The 12,242-nt window shown below is 39.2% G+C and overlaps 1 protein-coding gene across 1 annotated transcript in view; it reads right to left on the reverse strand.

The window, feature by feature from the left end:
• Nucleotides 1-12,242, reverse strand: part of ITPK1 (inositol-tetrakisphosphate 1-kinase) — a 143,712-nt gene that overhangs the window by 107,268 nt on the left and 24,202 nt on the right. The gene's annotated exons all lie outside the window — the stretch shown is intronic.

A 12,242-nucleotide genomic window follows, 5' to 3' on the forward strand; every position in this document is an offset into this window, starting at 1 on the left:
AGGGCTTATCACCCTTCCTTACATACCAGAGATTGTTCCCTCAAAATGAAATGCCGCAAAAAAGCCAGACTTGTGATGAATGAGTCACGCCAAGAAAAGAAGCTCCCTAAGTGCATATCCATATTTTTTGTGTTAAAATTCTTTGGATGTAGAACAAGGCTGAAAAATGTTGGCTTGCCCAGTCATCATCTCATTTTTGTGATGACAATCATTGTAAGATCTGAAGATAACTGTACTGCTGTCTTCAAATATATCATAACAGTAGACATTTAAGAACACACATACATATCACTAAAGTTCAACACACAATGGAGATAGCAATGCACTGTTACTCCTGGTGATGTATGGTGAAGACCGAATGCTTTTCCAACAGGCTAGACATCGGTAGCTTTCAAAGAAAGCATATTGAAGAATGTTAACTGCTTGAACACTGGGCACAGTTCCCACAAGAGTTTAATTTTCTTCCACTAAAAGAATGATGAGCTGGTCTTCAGTACAGTAAAGAGTACTATAGAACTGGTATTTTTCTGGGGATTTTTTATTGGCTCCATATTCACCTAATGGATACCAAGACCTCCACTAAAGCAGATAAAAAGGCAGGTAATATAACATACATTTTAGTGTAACACATTTACAGTTCCTTAAACCAGTATTTTGCTTTTTATTTCCTGGGTGACAATGACAATTCGAAGCATTTGTTTTTCTACTGTGTTCACACTGCACAATGGTCTTCATCAGTGACTTCATTTTGAATCTGGATGCGCTGGCATAATTTTTTAGCTGTGCTGTTGTAAACTTTCTTGTGTTATCCTGTGATTTTTTTATTGTTTTTACTGATTATGTGATTCTTAAATTGAGTCTTGTGAGCTACCTTGTAAGACAGTGCATATAATATATTCAGCCCTACCTGGACAGACAACCCTGCCACAGTTATCCAAACTGTTATCCAGTTATTACACAGTTGGATTGCTGTAATGCATTCTATGTGGGGCTCCCTTTGAAGATGGTCTGGAGACTTCCACTAGTTCAAAATAGGGTGGTGCAGTTGCCCATGAGCTAATCCGCATGCCCACGTTATGCCAATTCAATACTATCGTCATTGGCTACCAGTTGTAGCCGGGGCCAATTTAAAGTGCTTGTTTAAACATATAAAGCCCTAAATAATTTAGACCCAGGATACCTGAAGAACCTCCTTCTCCCACAGATACCTACCTGATTGTTAAGATCTGGTTCAGAGACCCTTCTTGAAGTGCCATCCCCAAAGGAAAGGAATGGCAAAGAGAAGAAGCACCTTCTTGGTGGTTGTGCCCTATTTTTGGAACTGGCTCCCCATAGAAGCTCACGTGGCACCTTTCTTACATTCATTTTGGTCCCAGGTGACTTTATTTTCTAGGTATTTTAATAATTAATTCAACAGTAGTGAATTAATTTTAAACTGAGTCAATTGATCAAATGAAAGAACTATTTTGATTTGTTATCCACTAAACTGACTGAGGATAAATTTTGGTAAAATACTAAGAAGTTTTATTAGTATTAGTTGTATGTTTTAATAGTTTTTTAAAAAAATATTTTAATTACTATTTATTGTATAATTTTATATGATACTGTTAATAGATGTGCACTGCCCAGAGAGTCACATTTAGGACAACTGAATGTGGTTTTATAGATCAAATCAATCAATCAATTGCCACTGCATTCTTACGGAGCTTCCAGAGAAAGGACTCCTAGGGTAACAACCAAAAAACCCTGCACAGATATTCCATCTTTTCTTTTTCAGCAATCATTCTGTGGAAAGAAAAGAAGTAGTGCAGAAACACAAGGAGATATTAAATTCTGTGAACGAAACAGGACAGTTACACATTAAAAGCCTTGTCTGGAAGCACCATAAAAGATCAGCTCTTGTACACTAGACATAACTGCCGCCTACTGCTGTTCAGTGTAGCTATTGGGGAAAAAAACAAAAGACATAGGATTCAGATGAGCATTCATGCCTTAATTCATTATGCCTCATCTTGCTTCCCTTGCATTACCATGAACTGCAGCTGATGGGTCAACTATATATAAAATCCCATAGTCCTAAAGCAAGCAGTCATTTGGAGGAGGGGGGCAAAGTTTAAATTTTCTAAGTTTTGATTCTTTATCCCCTGACAAAGCAGTTGTTTTTAAATTGAAACAACAGACATGAGTTAGGATCACAAAGGTAGTCCAAGATACACACTAACTGCTACACCCAGTCATAACCAAATTGTTTTGCATGAACACGCAAGCCAAAAGGGTTGCAATATGTTGAGCAAATGACTCAAAACCACAAGGAGGTTTTTCAGCACTATTAGAGACCAGTGTTTCCCATGTGATGACTGCAGGAGTATAGAAAAAACTAAGACATCTGTTTTCAGCTATAACTACTCTATTTTTCTTCCATTTCTATTAAAAAGTACATTAAAATTCACACACAAATTGTCCCTTGAAGTCTAAGGATACAATTCTGTGCGTGTTTAGACTGAGTAATGTTGTGAGGTCTAGGACCTTTTTCCTATATAAATATACCCAGGAATATAACCTAACAGAATTAGGCTACAGTCTTATATACAGTTTCCTTTAACATCTGCAAGAAAGGTTCTTCTTATTTGCCGTCCTGTGAGAGAAGCTGAGAAGCTTATTGCATGAGATAGGGCCTTTTCTTCAGTGGCTCCATACCTCTGGAAGAAGTTGCCATTAAGTATCTGCCAGATCCCATCATTGCAGGCTTTTAAGAAGGCCTGAAAACAGATAATTTTACTTTGCTCTCTCCTGATAAGTTCATTACTGTCGTTTTGATGGCTTTTAAAGACCATCTTGGTTTTACTGTGTGCTTTATTATTGCACACTGCCTTGAGAGGGCTTTTGCCCTAAAAGGCAGCCAAGAAATAAATAAAATGTCAGGCAGTATTTTACTCATAGTAAAATGAGTAGACAAGGTTATGAATATATTGATAGTCTAGTGTGGTTAAACTTGTGAATTCAGGATTTTGTAAGGTGTAGTTCTCCTTTCTGGCTAACACCTGGGCTAAATAGTTCATAGTTTAAGATGGGTATTTTAAGTCCAAAACAATGACTTGAATTAAGAAGTTTCAGAATCCTAACCAAATCCTAGGCTAGTGAACATTTAATTTATTTCAGCTACAATCATATGCATGTTTAGACAAGGAAAAGTGTTACAATTTCCAGCATTCCCCAGTCGGCATAACTGCTGGAGGAATGCAGTTATAAGACTTTTTCTCCCTAAACATAAATAGGATTGTACCCTTAGCCATATGTAAACATCCAAAGCTTTTACCACAAACCAACGTGAGATACCTATATTAAACTAGGCTTGCTTTAGCCCAGTAAGTTCCCATTTAAGCTGTGGGCCACAACAGGAACTAGACTATTGATTTTCAGTTAGCTGGGTCTAAACTCATAACTGGGTTACCACCTGTCCTTTAGCCCATTAGAGGCACTGCTAAAGAAGAAAGGTATAAAGTAATAAAAAGGTTAGGTGAAAAAAAGTGAATGTGTATCTATGCTGCAAGTTTATAATTGTTTAACGGTTTTGGCTTCTCTCCAAATCCTGCATAGTGTACTTTGGTGCAGATATTTTAAAGCCCTGACACACAGAGGATTTCACTGTGAAACGGCTGATGTAGCTGCCACCCCCTTTTACAAGGGAAGATCTACTTGCAGTTTTGTTTTGCACTTAACAACTCGCCATTCAGCAGCTGTCAAGTTAAAACGAATAAAGTATTTGAAGTCTGGCTTTGTCAATGTCCATCAATTTTCACCGCAGGCACTTACCAGGAACACTGGCCAGACAAGGCTTCCAATTTCAAATTCATACAACTCCAAATTACTGTCCAAAATTTATTTTTAACAAACAAGACCATATTTCTGGTTCAAAAAATAAAAGATACAGAAGAAGTGGTAACTGCTCCAAGGAATGAATGGCTACTGTGACCAAAAAAGATCACAAGAGAGTATATAAGAAATGTTAGGTGCTGTACTGCAGGTCCCTGAGATACCTGTGGGAAGACTGAGGGTGAAGGAGGGTGCACAACCCACAATAAGTCTGATCATCTGTCAAGAGCATCATGGATCAGTTCCACAACCAACCCATAAATATTATGTAGCTTATTTGCAGGGCTGGCTGCTGTGTCATGTAAACCCGTTCAGAGAAAATTACAATACCTAGGGCTTCTCAGCATTGTTGACTTGGACTTCCAAAAGGCTTTTCACAAAGGTCAGCACCAAAGGTACCTCAGCAAACTTAGCAGTTATGGAATAAGTGTGTGTGTGGGCAGGCAGTCCTGTTATATCAGTAACTGGCTAAGAAACAGAAAACCAAGAGTGTGAATAAATGGTAATTTCCCCCATTGGAGAGGTGTATACAGTGGTGTTTCACAGGGTTCTATACTAGGATTCTGTACTCTGTATTCAACCAATTCATAAATGATTGGGAATTAGTGCACTGAGTGAACCCAACCATCACATTGGCAGACATCCCAGAGTCACAATGACCTATATTCTGAAGAAGGACTTGAAGACTCAGTGATGGGAGTTGTGGAAACCCAGAAAGAGGCACAAGGTTTTGAAGCACCCTCAAGGTTGCTGCCCACAGGCTCCCGGGCTGACCGGGAAAGCAGAAATGTTTTGGAAGAGTTGGAAGAGATCCAGAAAGGGAAATAGGCAGAGCTGATGCCTTGCTTGGTCCCTGACTCCATAAAGAGGCATTGGGAGAGATGAGCTGCCCAGTTAGAGAGCTTGCATAGGTCTTGCCAGCTGACTCTTCACCAGTAGGAGGCATCCAGAGGGTAGAGCCCACGAAGTTACTGAAAGGGAGGGATTTGGGGAAGAAGTTCCAAGTTTTGGTTCAGCATTCTTGACCTGAACTGAGGCTTATCTTCCAATTCAATAGGGGTTTTTACAGTTACTTTGTCTTATAGCTGGGAAGTGTCAATAAAGATCAGCACTGCAAAGAGACTTTCTGGTGCACTGGAGCTTAAAGGCACGAAGGGAAGGACCAAGCTCAGGACAATGAGGTTGCAAAGGTTGTAAAGTGGTCAAATTTGCTGATGACACAAAGATATTCAGGGTGGTTAAAACCAAAAGGGATTGAGAGGATCTCCAAGGGGATCTCTCAAAATTTAGAGAATGGTTATCAAACTGGAAAAATCCAAGTGTAAAGAAATGCATGTTGAGGCACAAATCCCACCTTCAAGTACAGTCGAATGGGACCTGAGCTAGCAAGAAAGCGGGAGTGATGGGCAGCTTGATGAAAATGTTGACCCAGTGCATAGCTAGGACAAAAGCTGGTGCCTTTTTTAAAACCCTTCGCAAAAGGCAAACTCCATGTTAGGCATAATTAGAGAAGGGTGGAAAATAAAACGGCCAAGACTGTACTCCCTTATAGAAATATTTGGTGTGGCCACACTTAGAATACTGTGTACAGTTCTGGTCACTATGCCTGAAAAAGGGCATGACTGAGTCCGAAAAAGTGCAGAGAAGGAAAACTAAAATGATCAAGGAGTTGGAGAAACTCCCCTGTGCAGAACAGATAGAATTGGGATTGTTTGGCTTAAAAAAGGGTGAGTAAGGGAACACACAACTTCTTTTTCTTGTTCAGTTGCAAATCGTGCCCAACTCTTTGTAACCCCACAGCCCACAGCATGCCAGACTCTTCTGTCCTCCTCCACCTCCTCCTGGAGCCCACCCAACCCCACGCCCACTGCACCAGTGACTCCATCCAGCCACCTCAACCTCTGCCATCCCCTTCTCCTTTTGCCTTCAATTGTTTCCAGAATCCGGGTCTCTTTTAATGAGTCCTTCCTTCCCATTATGTGGCCAAAGTATTTGACCTTCAGCTTCAGTGTCTGTCCTTCTAAAAAACAGTCAGTGTTGATTTCCTTTAGGATTGACTGATTCTAAGGGACTCGCAGGGGTCTTCTCCAACACCACAATTCAAAAGCGTCAATTCTTTGGCACTCAGTCTTCCTTATGGTCCAACTCTCACAGCCACACACTGCAACTGGGGAAATCACAGCTTTGACTATGCAAACTTATTGACAAGATGATGTTTCTGCTTTTTAGTATGCTGTCTAGATTTGCTGCAGTCCCTGTCTGTGGTGACCTTGGAGCCCAGGAAAATAAAATCTGTCACTACCTCCATTTCTTCCCCATCTATTTGCCAGGAAGTGATAGGACCGGATGCCATGATCTTAGTTTTCTTGATGTTAAGCTTCAAGCCAACTTGTGCACTCTCCTCTTTCACCCACATCAAGAGGCTCTTTAGTTCCTCTTCACTTTCTGCCATTAGAGTGGTAATCATCTGCATATCTGAGGTTGTTAAGAACACACAACAGAGGTGCTTAAAAAATGTCTCCTCCTCCACTTTCTCCATATCATGGTATGGAGAAAGTGGAGGAGGAGACACTCTTCTCCCTCTCTCATTGTACTAGGCTCAGGGGTCATCCCATGAAGCTGATAGCTGGGAACTTAAGACAGATAAAACAGTTAAACTATGGAATCCACTGCCACACAAAGTAATGACAGTCACCAATCGGGATGATTTAAATGGGGATTGGGCAAATTCATGGAGAAGAAGGCTATCAGTGGCTACTAGTCTTTTTTGGCTATGGAGTACCTCTATTACCAAAGGTGGTACACCTGTATTCACCAGCTGCTGGGAGCCTGTGCAGGCAAAAGTCTTTTACCTTTCCTTTTAGAAGAATCCTGTGGGCAACTGGTTTGTCACCATGTAAAGAGTGTTGGAGTAGGTGGGTCATTGGTTTGATCCAGCATAATTTTTAGGTTCTTATGAGAAGAAACAACTTAGGCCAATCTTCCCTACATTCTGCCTGTCCATTGCTTTCTCCACCTCCACAACAAACACAAATGCACGCACGCGCACAAATAAATAAATAAATAAATAAATAAATCCAAGTTCTGGGTTGTAGTTTGGGATAAAAAATAAGCCCTACTCTAAAAAGACTAAAGACAACCCTATATGAATAAATGAATGTCCTTCATGGGAAATTAAAAGTGCCACTTTATGCTATTTCAAAACAAACATAACTTCCTTGTAGGGCTAGTGGATTTGAGACTCTACAAAAACAACTCAGATTTGCTAGAAGTTAAACGAATTGTCTGCAAGAAAATTACCAGTGGAAGAAATCAGACAAGAATATTAAATCACCAAGCATTAATGAATGGTAGATCTTGTTCAAACAATAGTGTGAAGGACAGATTTTTGAAAACAACTCAGTTTTAATGCCAACTAACTAGGATGGAGCTCAATGTACAGAAATATATCCCAAAATAAGCCAAACATAGAAAACCCTACTATGCCTTAGGACTTCTCCATAAATATATTTTCTAATGGTGTAAACCAGGCAAGTCCAATGTGCTTACAATCACATTGCAGAGTTTAAAACTGATAAAAAGAGATTAAAAGCTTTGTGTTTCTTGCCATCTAACAGCTTGTACTCTTCCTCTTTCCCCTACTTTAGTATAATTGCCTAGCGGGAACCAGTAAAAAAGGAAGCAATTAAGGAGGAAGAGAAAATGAGGGTTTAAATTTACTTGTGTTTGGGCAGGGCTAAAGAGAGAAGTTGATTCTGTATGATCCTTGTGTGGACAGAGTATACAGAGACCTAGTTCCCACACAATGTTCCCCCATAGCTCATTCAATCCATGGTTGGTTGCTCTACCAGGGCTTGTCTGACAGATTATGGCTTCTTTTCTGAAACTGAGTTGTTTTCCTCCTCTTCTGTCCATTCCCTCCCTGGATTTCAAATGCCTTTGTGCTGCTGTAGTACTGGCATATAGAGCAGCTTAAAAAAAAAAAAAACACTGTTGCCTAGTGCCCTTGTAGCCTGGTGAAACAGCCATGAACAATCCACAGTATTGTGTTTATTTGTAACATCAAATTTTAGTTTAAACAACCCAGAAAACATAAGAACAAACCTTAACCTAGTTTACTCATAACAACCAATGAATGCATGGGTGGCTAGATACAAGCAGACATGCTGCCTTCCTATATCTGCCACTTCTACTTTTTCTGCACAGCCCATGATTAGTTCCTTTGTAGGCTGTGAAGTATGACAGGTGAACCCAGACTGTTGGGTCATTTGGGAGCTAAACAATCCAGTGGTTAACCCAACAACAAATTGCAGAGGTTCGATATCACACTCCACAGGAGCTGATCACAGGTTGTGAAATAAAAGTCAAAAAAGCAAATGGCTCTGAGGTAGTATAGCCACTCATTCCTGTTCAGTGGTTGTTTAATCTACGGGTTGTTATGAGAAACCACCCATGGCTTTGCTTTCCTGGTTGTACATACTTAACAAACCATGGTTGTTAGAATAGCTGAGTTCATACATTACAAGAACCCATGGGTTAAATAAATCATGTGTTAGTATTATGTGCAAATCAATTCAGAGACTGCCTAGGCATGTCGAAGAAACCAAGCACCTTGGGCAGGTCATTATTTAGAGACTTCCAACCAAAAAAACATGGGTCCACAAATATGCTTACCTTAGCAACTGAACTCCTCTTTGCCTCTATCTCCATGCTCAGAATCTTGCAAAATCAAATAACCAAGCTGATCCTATGATATGGAATGAATCTTCACATAATGAGGAAATCAAATTAGATGATTCAATTTTGTGAAGATTCATCCCACATCACAAGATGATCACAAGCTACATTTTTAAGCAAGTCTGCTATTATGAACTTCATGTAAGTTCATAATGCAACATCATTTGGTCTGCTATTATGCATATACAGACCAAATGCAACATCTTTAGCTAAGAAAAGAACAACAAAATATCAAGTCTGTATACTGCACATAAGCATGGACTCCATGCCCCCAACAAAAAAAAAAGAAAGAAAGAAAGAAAGAAAGAAAGAAAGAAAGAAAGAAAGAAAGAAAGAAAGAAAGAAAGAAAGAAGAAAAGAAACCAAGTTGTGCTATCCTAAACTTAGTGAGCAAAAATACACCCCTAAATGCACTGGGAAAAATCTACCGTATTTTTCGCTCTATAAGATGCGCCTGACCATAAGACGCACCTACTTTTTAGAGGAGGAAAACAAGAAAAAAAATATTCTGAATCAAATGGGCACATAATCACAGGCACATTCCCCATCACTTCCCCATGGGCTGCACATCTGACAGACTTACTGCACACACATAATCGCTCTATAAGACACACAGACATTTCCCCTTACTTTTGAGGGGGGGAAAAGTGAGTCTTATAGAGCAAAAAATACGGTAATTTTACCAATAGCACTATCTGCAAAGTCAAGCAAACCCAATTTTGAATGTGAACTTGTCTGATTAAAAAAATATTCTTGTGCCTAACAGTTTATAACCTGCCTTTCCCAAATTAGTGCTTTGCAGATGGGTTGGCTACTATGTGCAACTGATAATTTGAATTGTAATTCAACTCTCCTGGCTGGTCCAGGGTCAAAGAAGGGTGGTTTATCACCTATGACATGCATGCTCACAAATTCTAATGGTGTTTGGCAGCCCTCCTTTTTTTTGTTTTCAGGGGTTCAGCAATATGAAAGGATTGGGGGGTGTCAAATACAACCCTTTAGAAACAAGGCAGGAGGAGGAGAATATGTTCTAAACCACTTGGTGTGTACACTAAATCACGTTAAGTTTTCTACTGCATTAGTGGTTAACTTTCCCATCAAGTTACAAAGTAGAACAGAAGTGATGATTCATTTTACTACAAACACTACATGCTCATGCACTAATTGGTCAAAAGGCCAAGTCTAAAGATTTCAGAAGAGAAGTGATTTGGGCTTTGGGCACAGGTACAATGAAGAGACATTGCCTCAGTGGAAATTATCCATTAATTATATGAAGCTACATTCATAAATGTAATATTAATCAAGATGTGCAATGAAGACAGCCAAAAAAGAGCAGGCTGTGCAAAATCAGTACCTTATGCAGAATATAACATAGTGTACAATATCCTGTACAATTAACACATTTTTGTGCCAGGAAAATGTTTATTAGAATATGCTAGTCACTTCTTGTGGCCTCTAAAGGTCATTTGATCAAAATTATACTATCTTTTCGTAAATATGTCTGTCAGTTCAAACTGATAAAAATAAAAAGCATATAACAGTACTTAGTCCCTAAGTAAATAAATGGAATCACTAACCGGGATACTTTTTTGACCCATTTAAGTGTTTGTTATGTTAAATAATGTGAAGAGTGGTGTGTTAAGAATTAGCACATTTATTCTGGCCTATGTTTTGTGGACATGTCCACTTCATCAGATGCATGAAATAATAACCTCAACCTGGCAAATCTATATACAAATTGGAGGAAGCAGGGGGAGCATAAACTATGTTGTCAGAGGGATTGAAACAGAGTGTGTATTTGGAGCTGCCACTATGAGGTTAACGTTTCATGCATCTGATACAACTGGATAGTATCCATGAAAGCATATTCTTTTTTTGTTTAGTTGCAAAGTTCTGCCTGACCTTGCTCTTTAGAAGGTCAGATACTGAAGATGAAACTCAAATACTTTGGCCAGCCATGAAAGCTAATGCCAGAATAAAATTGGTTAGTCACTAAGGTGCCACTAAGAACTTTGTTACTGGCTGTCCTAGTGGTACAGTTAAATCTTACTTTACCTGATCATCAAGAGAAAGCAATGCGGTAAAACAGTGGGTTGATCTTTCTTTTTCTTGAGTTGACCAATTCAAGGACAACTTCTCTTTCCAAACTTGATGGAGCCAAACGGCACAATAATGACAAACAGGTCTGATGCTATATTGCTAAGAAGAGGGTGGAAGAGATTGTGGAAGTGGGAAGGCAGGCTATATTTGAACCTTGAATATGAAGAATACTTTTGGCCAAAGAAGCCTCCCGCACATTCTTGTGAAATTGTGTAAATTTACTCCAGTTGGTAACTTACTCAGATAAATGCTTTTCTTTCTGTTCCCAGAAAGCAATTAGCTGCAAATAATTCTGCTGTACATTTCTTTTTCAATGGCTGGTGAAGAGATGTCTCTGTGTACATGGTGTCCCTTTCTATCCCAAATGTAGTTCAAAGCATAAAAATGAATAAAACCTAGTAATTGACTTAGCTAATCAGGTGAGATTTTTGCTATGTGGAATGTAGCATAAACAAAAGTTGATATGGCTTCTATCTAGCAGACAATAGGATCAATATTATCTATAAGTGGAGTTTCTTTATCCAGAACAACCTGACCCATAGTTTCCTCAATGCAACCCTAAGCAGGTATTATAAGTATCCAATCCCTAAGAAGCTTAAAAATTTGATAGGTTCAGTTGTTCACTTGTACCACATTTAAACACACACATGCAGCTATCTTGCAACACCATAAACTCACCTCAAACACATTTGCTCCTGCTTCTATACAGGAATGTCAGACTTTCATATTTATACTTGTCTAGGTAAATCAGGAAAGTCCTGTAGCTTTATACTACCAAATAATGGCTACAGGTCACTTAGATATGTACTAAAGAAAAGCCCGTGAGCACAGAAAATCAGTTTTAGCAGCTGCTAAAGTCCCTATGTGGCCAAAAGACTCCATTTCTAACTCCAATACAAGAGCTTTAACAGCCCCCTCAGATGTTCCTGTAGGAAAAGCTACACATTTAGAACATGATCCTGCCTCGATTCAGCACAGTTGGGAATATTTTTGCCTTTGAATTGTTTGGTACATCACGTAGCCAGCATGCTAGAGCCCATGCCTAAGATAATTGTCCTTATTACACATATTGTGTTTTAGTTGCTAAAAACATCTACATCCCTCAGCTATAGTTAAGATGAGCATTCATTCATTTTATAATTCTAAACTCTGGCTAACTTGCAGTGAAAAAAACTTCATCAAGAATGAAACAGGCAAAATCAAAATCTATCACAGTATCTGGACTTTGAGACTTGTGTGACTGAAGCCATACCACTTCTTACAATCAGGGATACTCAAGGAAGCAGGCTGTGTTGGACCCCTTTTGAGTTCCCCAGTGAATCTGATATCTGCCTATACTGAGTTGAACAGGAAACAGTTACACAGTTCAAGAGCAAGCAAGAATGAAATTAACATTCAAAAATGCAGCTAAGAACCCCAGTAATCAATTTGGAATGCTTCAAGCAGATTATTGCTCAATTCACCGGGCTACAGGAAAAGAACGATGCTAATTTTAACCAATCTGTTCTTGACATCCTAGAACACTTGAATTA

Source organism: Varanus komodoensis, unplaced genomic scaffold (genome assembly GCF_004798865.1).
Source record: "Varanus komodoensis strain SLA01 unplaced genomic scaffold, ASM479886v1 scaffold3, whole genome shotgun sequence".
NCBI classification, from domain to species: domain Eukaryota; kingdom Metazoa; phylum Chordata; class Lepidosauria; order Squamata; family Varanidae; genus Varanus; species Varanus komodoensis.